This window comes from Mobula birostris, unplaced genomic scaffold (assembly GCF_030028105.1).
Source record: "Mobula birostris isolate sMobBir1 unplaced genomic scaffold, sMobBir1.hap1 scaffold_2260, whole genome shotgun sequence".
NCBI lineage: Eukaryota > Metazoa > Chordata > Chondrichthyes > Myliobatiformes > Myliobatidae > Mobula > Mobula birostris.
This window is the reverse complement of record NW_027275308.1, coordinates 47964-62294: the sequence shown is the minus strand read 5'-3', so window position 1 is coordinate 62294 and position 14331 is coordinate 47964. Positions and strand designations below refer to the sequence as shown.

At 38.8% G+C, this 14331-nt stretch overlaps 1 long non-coding RNA gene across 1 annotated transcript in view; it reads left to right on the top strand.

Annotated features, from left to right (window-relative positions):
• Positions 1–8717: 8717 nt before the first annotated feature.
• LOC140192708 (uncharacterized) overlaps positions 8718–14331 on the top strand; it is a 28178-nt gene continuing 22564 nt past the window's right edge. Inside the window, exon 1 of the long non-coding RNA XR_011884409.1 lies at positions 8718–8820. This is a non-coding gene — a long non-coding RNA (uncharacterized lncRNA). The remainder of the gene's footprint in view (positions 8821–14331) is intronic.

The following is a 14331-nucleotide window of genomic DNA, read 5'->3' as shown; positions in this document are numbered from 1 at the left end:
GACAAAGGAGAGTCAGTGGATGTTGATTACTTGGATTTTCAGAGGGCTTTTTTCCAAGATGCTGCACATGAAACTGCTAAACAAGATAACAGCTCATGGTATTATCACCAGTGACTAGTGGTGTTCTGCAGGGACTTTTCACATTATGTGTAATGAATGGATGATGGAATTGATGGCTTTGTAGCCAAGTTTGTGATGATACAAAGATAGGTGGAAGGGCAGGTAGTTTTAAGGAAGCAGGTAGTCTGCAGAAGGTTTTAGATAGATTAGGAGAATGAGCAAGAAAGTGGTAGATGAAATATAGTGCAGAGAAGTGTATGGTCATGCACTTTGATAGAATGAATAAAGGCTTAGACTAAACAGGGAGCAAATTCAGAAATCAGAGTTGCAAAAGGAGCCATAGAGTCATAAAAACTACAGCACAGAAACAGGCCCTGTGGCCTATCTAGTCCATGCCAAACCATTTAAACTGGCTATCCAATAAACCTGCAACCAGACCATAGCCCTCCATACACCTCCCATCCAAACTTCTTTTAAACATTGAAAACAAAATCACATCCACCAATTGCATGGAAGCTTGTTCCACACTCTCAGCACCCTCTGAGCAAATAGGTTTCCCCTTATGTTCCCTTTAAACTTTTCACCTTTCACCCTTAATCCATGACCTTTGATTGTAGTCTCACCCAACCTCAATAGAAAATGGCTGCTTACACTTACCCTGTCTATACTCCTCATGGTTTTGTATACCTCTATCAAATCTCCGCTCAGTCTTCTGCATTCTAGGGAATAAAGTTCTAACCTATTCAATCTTTCCTTATAGTTCAGGTCCTCTAGTCCCAAATCCTTGTCAATTTTTTCTGTACTGCTCAGATCTTATTTGCATCTTTCCTGTAAAGAGGTGAGCAAAACTGCACAAAATACTCCAAATTAGGCCTCACCAATGTCTTTTACAACCTCAACATAACGTCCCATCTCCTGTACTCAATAATTTGATCTATGAAGATCAACGTGCCAAAAGCTTTATGTCCCTACCTACCTGTGAATACTGCACCAGGACTTGGGTGTCCTAGTGCAAGATTCATTAAAGGTTACTTTGCAGACAGTATCAGTAGTAAGGAAGGCAAATGCAATGTTCACATTCTTTTCGTGAGGACAAAACTATAAAAGCAAGGATGTAATGCTAAGGCATTGCTCAGACTACATCTGGAGTATTGTGAGCAGTTTTGGGCCCCATATCTAAGAAGGAATGTGCTGACATTGGAGAGGGTCCAGAGGATGTTCACAAGAACTATTCTGGGAATGAAAGGGTTAAAGTATGAGGAGCATTTATTGGCTCTGGGTCTGTACTTGCTGGAGTTCATAAGAATAAGGAGGGATCTCATTGAAGCCTACCAAATATTGAAAACCAGAGATATGAGGGGTGATTGATAAGTTTGTGGCCTAAGGTAGAAGGAGTCAATTTTAGAAAACCTAGCACATTTATTTTTCAACATAGTCCCCTCCTACATGTACACACTTAAGGCTGATTTATACTTATGCGTCAACTCGATGCCGTAACCTGCACAAGTGACCAATGCACGTTGTAAGCATTTATACTTGTGCGTTGGTGTGTCTGCGTCGCTCTGCAATTCGGGCACGTCGGCATGCGCACACACCTGCCCGTGCAAGGCTTCATGGTCATGGTAGTCTTTCTCGGGATAAACAAGTTTAAAGCGTGCGTCTTTTTTTCGTAAAAGCGAAATGTGTCCTCCATAATTTCGGAGGTCTGTAAAGTTTTATGGAAAGCATTGCAGACAGAGTTCCTTCCCTGCCCTTCAGTCGGCCAATGGGAAGCTATTGCAGCGTAGGAGGAAATACGATGCTCCCAGGCGGACCAATCACAGTTGTTGCGTTCTGCGTTGCCACGACACGTAGTTACATTTTGGGTGAGGTGCATGTCAGGCTACGGCGTAGGGATCCGCGCAGCCTCTGCATAGGGTTCGCGGCAACACCATACCTATGGCGTAGATTTGACGCAGAAGTATAAATCAGCTTTTAGTCCAGCGGTCGTAACGGATCCCTTCTTTGATAAGTTTGTGGCCTAAGGTAGAAGTATGTAAATATAGGAAAAATGTAGTAAATGTATTTTTCTTACATTTACACACTTAGTCCAGCAGTCTTGGAGCATAACGGATCCCTTCTTTGTAGAAGTGGTCCACAGCAGGGGTGATTGATAAGTTTGTGGCCTAAGGTAGAAGGAGATGAGTTATTAACTTCAAACTTCCTGCATTATCACTCAAAGAGTTGACCTACATGTGCATGTAACAAGAGCGTCTTGGACCTCCAGGTGGTCCATAGCAGGGGCAATTAATAAGTTCATGGCCTAAGGCAGAAGGAGATGAGTTATATCGCTCTTGTTACATGCACATGCAGTTCAACTCTTTGAGTGAAAATGCAGAAAGTTTGAAGTTAATAACTCATCTCCTTCTACCTTAGGACACAAACTTATCAATCACCCCTGCTGTGGACCACTTTCTTGAGGACCAAGATGCCAACTTCTACAGAGAAGGGATCCGTATGCTCCAAGACTGCTGGACTAAGTGTGTAAATGTAAGAAAAATACATTTACTACATTTTTCCTACATTTACATACTTCTACCTTAGGCCACAAACTTATCAATCACCCATCTTATATCGCACATGGGGAGGATGTTTCCAATATTGGAACCAGGAAGCACAGCCTCGAAATAAAGGGACTTCCCTTTAGAACAGAGATAAGGAGAAATTTCTTTTGCCAGAGGGTGGGGAACCTGTGGAATTCATTGCCACAGATGGTTGTGGAGGCCAAATCATTGGATATATTTAAAGAGGAGATTGATAGGTTCTTGATTAGCAAGTGCATCAAAGTTTATGGAGAAGAGACAGGAGAATGGGGCTGAGAAGGAAAATAAATCAGCCATGATTGAATAGTTCTGCAGACTGTAAGGGCCAAATGGCTTAATTCTATTCTTATGTCTTACGGTCTTGCATACATTGTTGCTTTCTTTTTGCTTGCTTATTTTAAACAGATTAAACATATAAACTCTCTTTTTAATACTATGAATTGGCATCTGTTGATGTCCGAATAGTTTTTATTGCAGATTTTTGCAGGTGAGGTGACTATTAGTCCAATCAAATTAAATACGATGATGTATGTAATTTGGTTTTCAAAAGTCATATTAAAATACATCAGCATGTTTAGTTCATAATTTCTTTGTTTTCCATGACCTCAGCACCCACTGTTTCACTAAGTAGCATGCTGTATTTTCCTAGTCTAGGCCAGAGTTTTGTTAGCTGGGTGTCTTGCTTAGTGGCATTACATGTGGATAATTAGAATAAGGTGAAATAGAGAGGAGGATAAGAACATAATACCTTAATATAAGACCAAGGTAAGAACTACTGTGTAAGTAACTGCAATACTTATGCCAAGAAAGATTAAATATTGCTCCAAATAAAACACAGAATCTTTCTGGACTCTCAAACATCGACGGAAGTATATTTCTTTCATGTATAAAAAGTACTGTATACTAGGCTTAATGAACCATTAAATCTATAATAGAAGTTAAATGTGCAATTAACATTTGCTTAGAAATCAGCTAACTCAATGTACTTTTAACCCATTCCTAAGTCAGGGCCTGATTAATTAGTGAAACAATCCAATGGATCGGCTTTATTTCAGATTGATTTTGTGTCTCCTGGTTAGTATGAGCAGGAGGACAGTTTGGTTTTGCCTCCGTGCTAAATTCTAGAATTGTGCAAATGCTAGAAGAAGCAGATTGCTAAATGTGTTATAAGATTCATTGTTTTCAGTTGTGGTTCTTATTCAGTTGTCCATCGAAATCTGATGACAATGTCCACTCCTTTAATGGTGAGATCTTTGATGACTACACAGTCCCATCCTGGACCCACAAGCTCTATTGCAGGTGGGACATGTATATGTAGTAGTGGTGGCAACCATGGCTGCATTTCTCCTGGCTCTCTTGTGCTGTCTTCTGGTTGTTCTTTCCATCTCCAGAATACAAACCCTGTCCCTACACAGCTGTCGCCAAGTGGTACGGTCAGCAGCAACATCCTCCAGGTTCTCAGATCTGATCTTGTACTTCCTTAAAGCATTCTTCATCTGATCCTTATAGCGCTTCTTCAGACTTCCAGCTGAGCATCGACCATGATGTAGCTGGCCGTATAACACTCTGCGGTGTAGCCGACATGGGGGCATCCTTATCATGTGCCCCAGCCACTGCAGCTGACGCTGGGTGATCATGGCCTCAATACCTCTGCAGTTGGTCTTTACAAGTATTTCAGTGTGAGGCACCCGCTCACGCCAGGTAATTCCCGGGATGCGCTGGAGGCAGCTTATGTGGAAGCGCTCCACGGACTTGATGTGATGGCTGCAGGTTACCCAAGTTTCACAGCTATGAAGGAGGATGGTGACACAGACCACTTGGTATACGGCGACCTTTGTGGAGGGACGAAGGCTCCTGTTCTGAAAGACTCTATGCTGAAGTCTCCCAAAGGCAGCTGATGCCTGTTTAATGCGGCTCTGGATGTCATTGCCAATGCCGCTATCCTCAGAGAGAATGCTCCCCAGGTATGTGAAAGATGGCACTACTGACAGCTTTTCATCACCAACAGTGAAGGCAGGTAGAGTGGGTGGGACACTGGTACTCCTTTGCCAAACCACTTCTGTCTTGGTGGTATTGACAGTCAGTCCCATCCTGCTGTACGCTCTCACCGCCACAGCAAGGACAGTCTGAAGATCCTCCAGAGTATGGGCCACAAGAGCACAGTCGTCTGCATACTGCAGCTCCAGGACCCGCTCTCTTCGGAGTTTGGTAGTTGTGTGAAGCCTCCTGATGTCAAAGAGGTTGCCATCTAATCTGACGTCCACTGCCACACCAAACTCATCTCAGCCTGATCCATTTTATCGTCTCTAGTACCACTTCCCATTTTAACAACCTTCCTGCAATAACCTCCATTTATTGAATGAAATATTTTATAAGGGATGCCCCAAAAGTTAAACACAGAAATAAATCTTCTACTTTGAGCATACTTTGCTTAATCATAGTCTGACAGACGGCCAATGTACGGTATTTGTTTCATCCTGTTTTTGCTTTTAACAATAGCTAATTGCTGAAGCATTATTTTGTTGTGAGTAAGAAAGCTATAAAATGATCCTGTTTTTCAAACAATACAAACATGTAGTTAAAAATAGCAAAAGAAAATTACAGAAGTGTAAGTGTACAAAATTTTATGTAATGTCTGAACTTAACTAGAGTAGTGTAACTTCCAAACTTGTTATTAAATTTTAAGCCCCATAATTCTAAAGTACTAAAACGTTTTAAGCAGCTGAGATCTTCAACCAGCCACCATATTTATAGTGATAGAGATGTGCAAAGGCAGGTATTTTCTTAAGAGATTTAAGTCCACCTATTAACAGTGCTATGACTATGAATCTTTGTTCCATCACATAACCCTACCTTTACCTCCCTCCATTCTACATTCTCTCTCCCAAGCTCCAATTTCCTGTTTTCTCTTTCCCTATGGGCAGTCCCGTTCTCCACTAACCACTGCCTGCCAAACCATAATTTATACTCCCACCTCTCCTCTCACTGTTTCTATCCCAACGTTCTTCAGTTGTGGTTCTCTTGCACTGATTATGCTGACCAACACTGGACAACATGTAAATTTGGAAGATTGCTGAACAGGAGATTGAAGGACCTAAATAAGTTCCTGTCCTCAAATTCATTGGGGTCTTGATGCTCAACTTCCCTGCACCCTTTTGGATTGCTCTGAACTCCTATCAAGACCTTAATCCTAAATTTCCTCAAAACGCCTATGGATTCGTTTTGAAACACAACAGAAATAACAGGAGCTCATTGCCAACTTTGTGAAAGAAAAATGAGGATTTTGTCCTGAATAAAGCAACTAGGATCTCTGGTGTTGTCAGGATTTTAGAAGATATAACTGGGAGCAGGCTTGCCTACACTGGGATGATCTTGTTTTCAAAGGTTCAATATATTTTGGGGAGCCACTTAACTAGGTATCCACAAGATGGAACCTAGCAATGAGAAGAGAGATTCCACCTAATGAAAACAACACAGAGCTGAGAGAAAGATTAGAACTCACCTGCGTCAAGTTCCAAACACGAGGGTTAAAGAGGTGCATGGAGCCTTGAGGAGAGGGAATGTCAGGTGCATGCAATAACTGCAAATATGGAGTAGTTCAAATGAGCCGGTGAACCATTGAGATGGACCCAGCCAACCCATGTTCGTGAGCTTCCCCTCACTGGTGAGTTTGTTACATCAGCGCTAGAGACTGCAGCAGAGTGCAATATCTAGCACAACTGCTAAATCTGTAGCTTGCAGGATTTCTGACCACTCAGCATGGCGAGCTTACCCTTCACCCACTCTTTTCCTGTGATCATATCTACCTCTTGTGGCCCTATACTACCAGTCTACCTTGAAGATTAATAATGAGCTATATTTTAAATCACTTGAATACATACATTTTTTGAGTTAAAAAGAAATTTGCTTAAGTGTAGCTTAAACCACTTGAAATTATTTGAAGGCATTAAATAAAATACAAGTGTTAAAATCCAGCCAGCTACACCATTCAAATGAATATGTTTGCCTACACTGCTCATCTCTACCTTCTGCATTTCAAAGTGTAGTTGCAGGAGTCAGAGATGAGCTGACCCTTAGAGAAGACATTACCAGTAGTTCACTGCAGAACCACATGCCAGAGGTAAGTATTATAGACCTTTTATGTATTTTAACATTAGTTACTTAAGTATCTATTTAGTGGATTGGCATAATTAAAATGACTCCTGTGTTTTTTTAAGAGATCATACAATAAAGTTTTATGTCTCCAAAATCCAATCTTCCTTTGATAGCAGTGAATGAATTCAACAGCATGAAACATTTAAGGGGCAGATTAATGTGGTTTTAATTATGATTCATGTTAAATCATTGTAATGGTGAGTGCAATTTTAGCGTTTGTTTTTTGTTTTATAAGTCGTATTTAAGTCAGGGTTTTGTGTTGTGCAGAATAATGTGTATAAATAGACTCCTCCTCATTATAAGTGTAGTCACAGTACTCCTGAAACTTCAGCAACGTCATGGCTCTTAAATTACGTTAGGTCTGTCTTGCAGTTTTAATAAGAAATTTCATATTTTATGAACAGAAGAGGAATTATGCAGGTTTATTAGCAAATTACTTTTACCGGGATTAGATTTCCTCGTGTTTGCGTTTTTTTTTTCTGGTTTGTTTTCTTGATATCTGTTTTCTCTTTTTCCTGAAATGCATGAAAGTACATATATTTTCATTATTTTATATTGACTGCTCTACTGACCTGCAATCAAGTATTTCTCTTCTGCTGTTTCTGAACTTCAAGGTGATGTTATTTTGATTCTCTTATTCCTTAATATTCCTACTCTAAATACAGCAGGTATCAAATTCTGTGTTACAAAGAAATAAATTACTATTATGCATTGGCCTGTAAAGGATTTGATATGTTCATTCATGATTTAATGACACTTAATATACTCTGTTGCACATTTCTTAGGCCTTCCTCCACATGTGTTCCTCAGATAAACCAAGAAAATCGTTTTCATTTCCCTGTGTGGATCTGTTAAAACAGTTCCAAGATTAATTGTTCTCCATTTTCATAGATTCTTTTATGATTATTTCTTTCTCATTTTGAAGTGACAAGAATTAAATTAACCTTTGTTGTTCTGCATAAATTTTCAATTAAATAAATTGAGACTCGGCAGAGAATTAAGAAATATACAAAAGACCATCAAAACTGAAGAGAGTAGGAGAGATTAGTAAACTTTCAGTGATTAACTAACACAAAGCTTAAACTTTAAAAATAATTGTGTAAAATGAAGGAACGTAAATTTCACCTTTTACAAAAAAAACTTTGCATTTTTGTAATGGTATAATGTATTTCTAATGCAAAATAGATTCTTCTAAACATTTTAACCCAAGAAATGCAAAAACAGATGTTATTAATGATAGCATAAAGGCTTTCCTGTATTTCACATAACTTTTAGTTGGAAGGGAGGTGACAGGAAACAAAGATGTTAAAATTTAACAACTCTAGATTCCCTAATCTCAATTTTTGCTAATAATTGTTCTCATCCTCCTCAAAATGTTTATTTCTTGTTGTGGTTTGATTTACTCATCATAGCTAATTTAATTTGTCATCCCAAGCTATGTGCTTCAGATGCATTAAAATATATAAAATAACCAAATAAACATTGATAATGAATATTCTTCATAATGAATAAAATTTTATTTAACTTTTAAGTTTAATTAATAAATTTTATCTATTACATAAATGTGGATGCAAAATTAATTTTAGCAGCTAAACTGAGGCCACTCAACTTTTACATAGATCATGTAGATCATCAGTCGTGCGGGAGATTATTCAATGTTGCATAATCCACCCTAATATGCTTGAATACAAATGTACAAATGGGAATAATCAATATAAAGGAATCAACCGAGAAGAGAATGTTCTCACGTAAAAGGCAGCTGCAGAAATGATGTGGCCCAAATCTTCCACGAAAACAATCCAGCATTTCTAATATAAACATGAGCAGTACGCCCCCCCCCACCCACCCCCAGATAAGCATGCACAAACACCAAAGTACAGCTGATCATTGTAGATAAAACTACTGTGTTTGAGTGCTGGACTGCACATGGAATACAAATATTTGTAGATTTCCACTGTCGTTCAGCCTGCTGATTCGATCTGACACAGCACTGTGACTTTGCATTTCAATGAGAGGAATACTGGCAAGTAGAAGAGATAGTTTTCAAAAATATATATTTTTAATTTACTTGAGTTCATTTTAATGGTATTTGTACCTTCTAGTATTTTAGTCTAATTGCTTTACCTTATTTTCAACATGTTTCACTTCTGGTCATATTAATGCCAGAGATATTTACAAACATTTAAGCTGTATGTAACAGCTTTACAAGTTGGTTCTGTCTGGGGGATTTACAGTCAGAGAGCCCTTGCTATTTTGAGGCTCATTGATCAAACTAGACACAGCTTTGCTGAGGAAATTTGTGTTACTGGACCACTTAAGATCAGATCTTGAGGTTTTGCTGTCAGGTGGTTGACAAGCATGGATAATGGGCTGCTCCAAAGAAGTTTTGGACCCTGTCTTTACTCAGGTGATAAGAATATTCAGATCTACATGATGGCTGTGAAAAGCAAAGCATGCTTTGTAACAACTGTTTACTTTATTTGAAGGTAGACTTATAGTTTTTTGTTGTTGTGGATCAAGTAGGAAAGGCCCTTGAGAGGAATTAATATGATCTGGAGCCTAACTAATTGATTTCAAATAGCTGGAACACCTACACCTCCGTACTGGTTGAAGCAGAGAACGTGATGAAAATGAGAGACAGCTAAGGTCTAGAATTCCTTGCCTTTAAGGGCAGTGGGGACAGAGTCAATCAATCGTTTCAAGATGAAATTGGATAGGTAGAGATGTGGACAAAGATCAGAAATGTTTTTCTTGACACATCACATATGACCTCATTGGGCTTATCAACTTCCTTTCGCCCCATAACAATTCTCTGAAACCAGTTTCTTTTTTTGGGGCCACATGGGAAGTCCTGGCTGGCCTCATATGGGATGTACATGGAACCTGGCTCGGATAAACATAAGTAAAGTATGTGCTCTCAGTCCAGTACTGTTGATTAATATCTGTATGTATTTACTGTGTGCGGACTGTTAGATGCTGTTGTTAATCATACCAGTGTGAGATTGAATAATCAGTTCCACTATTGGATTTGATCCTACATTCAGAACTCTCTTCTTTGATTGGAGAAAACATCTGGTTGTGTTGGGTTTACATGTCCACCCCTCATGAATTAAATGTAGTAGATTATTTGATCTTGATGTATTCATTAAGAATAGTGACAAATGACAAAGTAGATTTCTGTTTCTTGGCAAACGATAGCTTTGGTGGTTTACATAACTATCTCCCTGTAATGACTTCTTCAGTTTCTTTAGTTCTGTGCAGAAAGGCGCAACAAAATGCATATTTATTTAAATTTCTATTTGTCAGAAATTCTTCTCAATCTTGTTGATTGATCTGTATGTTGATCATTCAGAATAAAATTATTTTAAGTTATTATTTGCTTTACTTATTTGGTGAGAAACGGGTGAAGCACAGTACCATACACTATTCATCAAAAACAAATAAAATATATACGTATCAGGCAACTGGCATGCATCTCACTGGGGAAACCCTGAGCAGAACAATATATGCTATTGAAGTAAAAAGGCACATCAGTTTATTCTCACCTTTATGACTCAACTATTAACACATTTTAAGGCTTTTGCTACATGGCTATGTTATTAATGAATGATTAATTGCACTGAACTACAGTACAAAAGGGTAAGAGGGCAGTTTAGATTAGTGGAGTGCATTGTAACTAAAAGGAATAGCTTATAAACATAATTTTTCCAGAATTTCCTGTAGCTAGTGAACGAACTGCACCCATTGTTCATTAGACTTGCCCTAGCCCATTTAATTGCTATGACCTTTTGCACTGAAATTTCCTGTAAGTTAGAAACTCAAATGGTGTGATGTCCTCCACGGAGTATCGACGTCTGCGAACAGGTCAAGAAACGTTGCATCTACTTAAACATTCAAATTGAACAACTGAGGGTTGAACAGCACAAGATCTAAAACAGAAATTGTCAATTAGAACAGGGGCTTCATAGCCAAATCAGATTTAAAATTTGGGAAAAAAAGAAAAGGAAGTTTAGGTTAAAAGGGAATGAGAGTATGCAGAAAAAAATTATGCTGAAACTTTTGATATCTCTAACTACAAATAAAGGTTGAACTCAAGGGCTGCATTTTATAAAAAGTTAATTTTCAGCACCAGGAAGATGGTTTGGCCTTTGCTAGGACTGATGGTTAGTTTAGTTTTAGTCCCTTTCTCCATGGTCAGCGTGTAAGTTTACAACTAGTGGAGCTGCTACCTCATATCTCCTGCAGCCTCAGTTCAATCCTAACCTCTGGTGCTATCTGTGTAGGGTTGTTCCGACTTTGCATAAATTTCATCCTGGAAATTTCCATCAAGATCCCAAAGATGCATTGGTTGGTGAATAAACTGGCTGCTGTAATTTGTTCTGGTATGTAAGTGATTGAATCAGGGGATGAGGATTGGAAGGTGATGGTACAAGTAGGGTTAGGATAGAATTAATGTACACTGGTGCACAGTGGTCAGCATGGACACAATTGTCTACATAGCTATATGATTCAGTGCATATGAAGTAAAATACTAATTTCTAGCAATTTGAAGAAAAGCAGTGCATATAGGCAACATGTTCTGGATTTTTAGAGCAACACATACAAAATGCTGGAGAAACTCAGCAAGTCAGGCAGCATCTATGGAGGGGAAAAAGCAGTAAGTGTTTTAGGCTGAGGCCCTTCTTCAGAACTGAAAGGAATGGAGCAGAAGACAGAATAAGAAGGTAGGGGTAGGGGAAGGAGAGCAAGTTAGCAGGTGATAGGTGAGACCAGGTGAGGGGAAAGATTTCTAACTTCTGCCCCCTTCCTTTCCAGCCCTGATTAAGGTGCTTCAGCCCAAAGCATCAACAGTTAATTCACCTTCTTAGATACTGCCCGACATGCTGAGTTCCTCCAGCATTTTGTGTGCGTTGTTCCAGATTCCCAGCATCTGCAGAATCTCTTGAGTTTATGTCCTGGATTTTCATTTCTGTTACCTCACCTGAAATTTCTGTCCTATTTTAATTGAGTATTGTTAGTCACATTTGTTCTTCCAGTAAATTCAACCACATTGATGTGATCCTGTCAAAAGCCCTTGGAAATAGATGCTTGCATCAAGTATGTTCCTGATTGGAACCAGTTCATATCAGATTTGATTTTTAGTGTGCTCTCTATTTACAATCCCAACGATCATAGAAACAAGACGTAGTGCCACATGGAACTCCTTATTCAACTGATCTAATTATTTTCTGACTGCCCCGAAGGTCTTTTGATCTGTCGGTTCCACATACTGCGTGCTCAATTTAACACTTGACTAACAAGAAAGATCAAATAACAAGATTAAGTGGATAATTTTAGGAAACCTGCACTTGTATTTAGTTCTCCATTACTCAAAAGTGGGCCAGAAAGCAAACGTTAATCACTTGAAACTAAATTCAGAGCACATATTTATATAATTTTTTAAGTACCCTGGTCATAGTGCATGTTAAACAAATTCAAGTAGTCCAGGATTTTATATACCTGGTGTTTTCACAACAGAGTTCTATATCCACATATGCCTTCAATCAACTGAATAGATTGCAACAACTAGCTGTATTAACTCACCCATAATAAACGTAAGTCAGAGACCAAACTGCATTTGAATAAAACAAAATACTAGTATAGTACTGCAAATGAATGAACAATACCAGTGATGCCATTAAATGTAAGTCTATTCCATAAATTTACATCTGCAATTTTAAATTATTTAATTGCACAAGTTTACAAGAAATATTTTCTAGGTTTTCCCTCCCACTTGTTTTGCATTCTAGTGGTCCTATTTTGGGAAAGCTATTTCAAACACAAGTCCAAGTTTATTGTACAAGTGCAAAGTACCGTGAAACTTTGAAGTAAAAACAGAAAACTGTGAAATGCTCAGCACGTATGTTGTATACTGTGTTGTATTTCAGTTTGTATACGCTATACATTTCTGATCTTAAATTGAACCATTTAATCTGTAGAGAGAGAAACAGTTCATATATCAAACTGATGAACTGAATCTTGATCCCTTATTTTTTTTTCTGTGAACTAGAAAATAAGGTAGAAAATTATCCTTTGTCACCTGGTCTAGAAAACAGAACATGGAACATTCCACCACAGCACAGGCCTTTCAGCCCACAATGTTGTGCAGACTTTTTAACCTACACTAAGATCAATATAACACTTTTTTTTCCATTTTTCTCTCATCCATGTGCTTATCTAGGAGTTTCTTAAATGTCCTTAATGTACCTGCCTCTACCAACACCTCAGCAGAGCATTCCACACACCCACCATTCTCTGCATAAAATGCTTACCTCTGACTTCTCCTCTATACACTACTCCAATCACCTTAAAATTATGCCTTCTCGTATTAGCCATTTCCACCATGGCAAAATAGTCTTCTGCTATCCACTCGATCTATACTTCTTATCATCTTGTTCTAGATGAGCAATTTTGTGGTTTCTGCATATTGTGCTTCATTTCCCAAAATTTAGTTCTATTAAAGTCAAATTTTGAATTGGTGTATAAAATGGATATATTTAAGTTTTGTGGTGTTTGTCCTTATCACCAAGGATGAATTACTACTCCTACATATTTCATCTTCTCTTCAGTTTAGATCCTAAACTATGTATTTGAAACATATATTTATAAATAATAAACCTCAAATTCTTAAAAATAAGAGCAGATTTTTCCATGACAGTTCTTAAATTTTATACAAGACTAAAGATTTTACAGATGATACGCGCTAACTTTGCATGTTGCATAAAAAGACAGAAGTTAATAAATTATATAAAATGATGCACATCCTTGGAATGCTAAGCAGCAGCTTCTTCAAATATTGCCATGTGGCCAAGTGGTTAAGGCGTTGGTCTAGTGATCTGAAGGTCGCTAGTTCGAGCCTCAGCTAAGGCAACGTGTTGTGTCTTTGAGCAAGGCACTTAACCACACATTGCTCTGCGACGACACCGATGCCAAGCTGTATCAACCCTAGTGCCCTTCCCTTGGACAACATCGGTGGCGTGGAGAGGGGAGACTTGCAGCATGGGCACCTGCCAGTCTTCTATACAACCTTGCCCAGGCCTGTGCCCTGGAAACCTTCCAAGGCACAAAGCCATGGTCTCATGAGACTAACAGATGCCTATTTACTACATAGATGTGTTTGTATGGCTTCTGATTTATCATTATCTTTGGATTCCTAAACTGATGCTCAGAATACATTTCCAGGAATGAGAGTTAATTGGATCGGGGGCTAAAGTGAGTATATATGGAAGGATGTGTTACTGACAATGCTGCTACACAGGGAACCTGCTGTGAAGTTCGGATTTCACCACTGCTGCTCATTGTTGTTGTCAGAAATCAGTGTACTAGGAACCTGGCATGACTCCAGCATCTTCACCCTGCTTCCGTCACTCACTTAATCACCCATGACATGGTTTGCAGGGGCTGCCCAAAGATACCGGGTTGGACAGACCAGTGTGAGTGGAGTGGCTGTTCGGTGCTGAGATGTAGGCCATTATTGGGGCTGGTAGCACCTGCT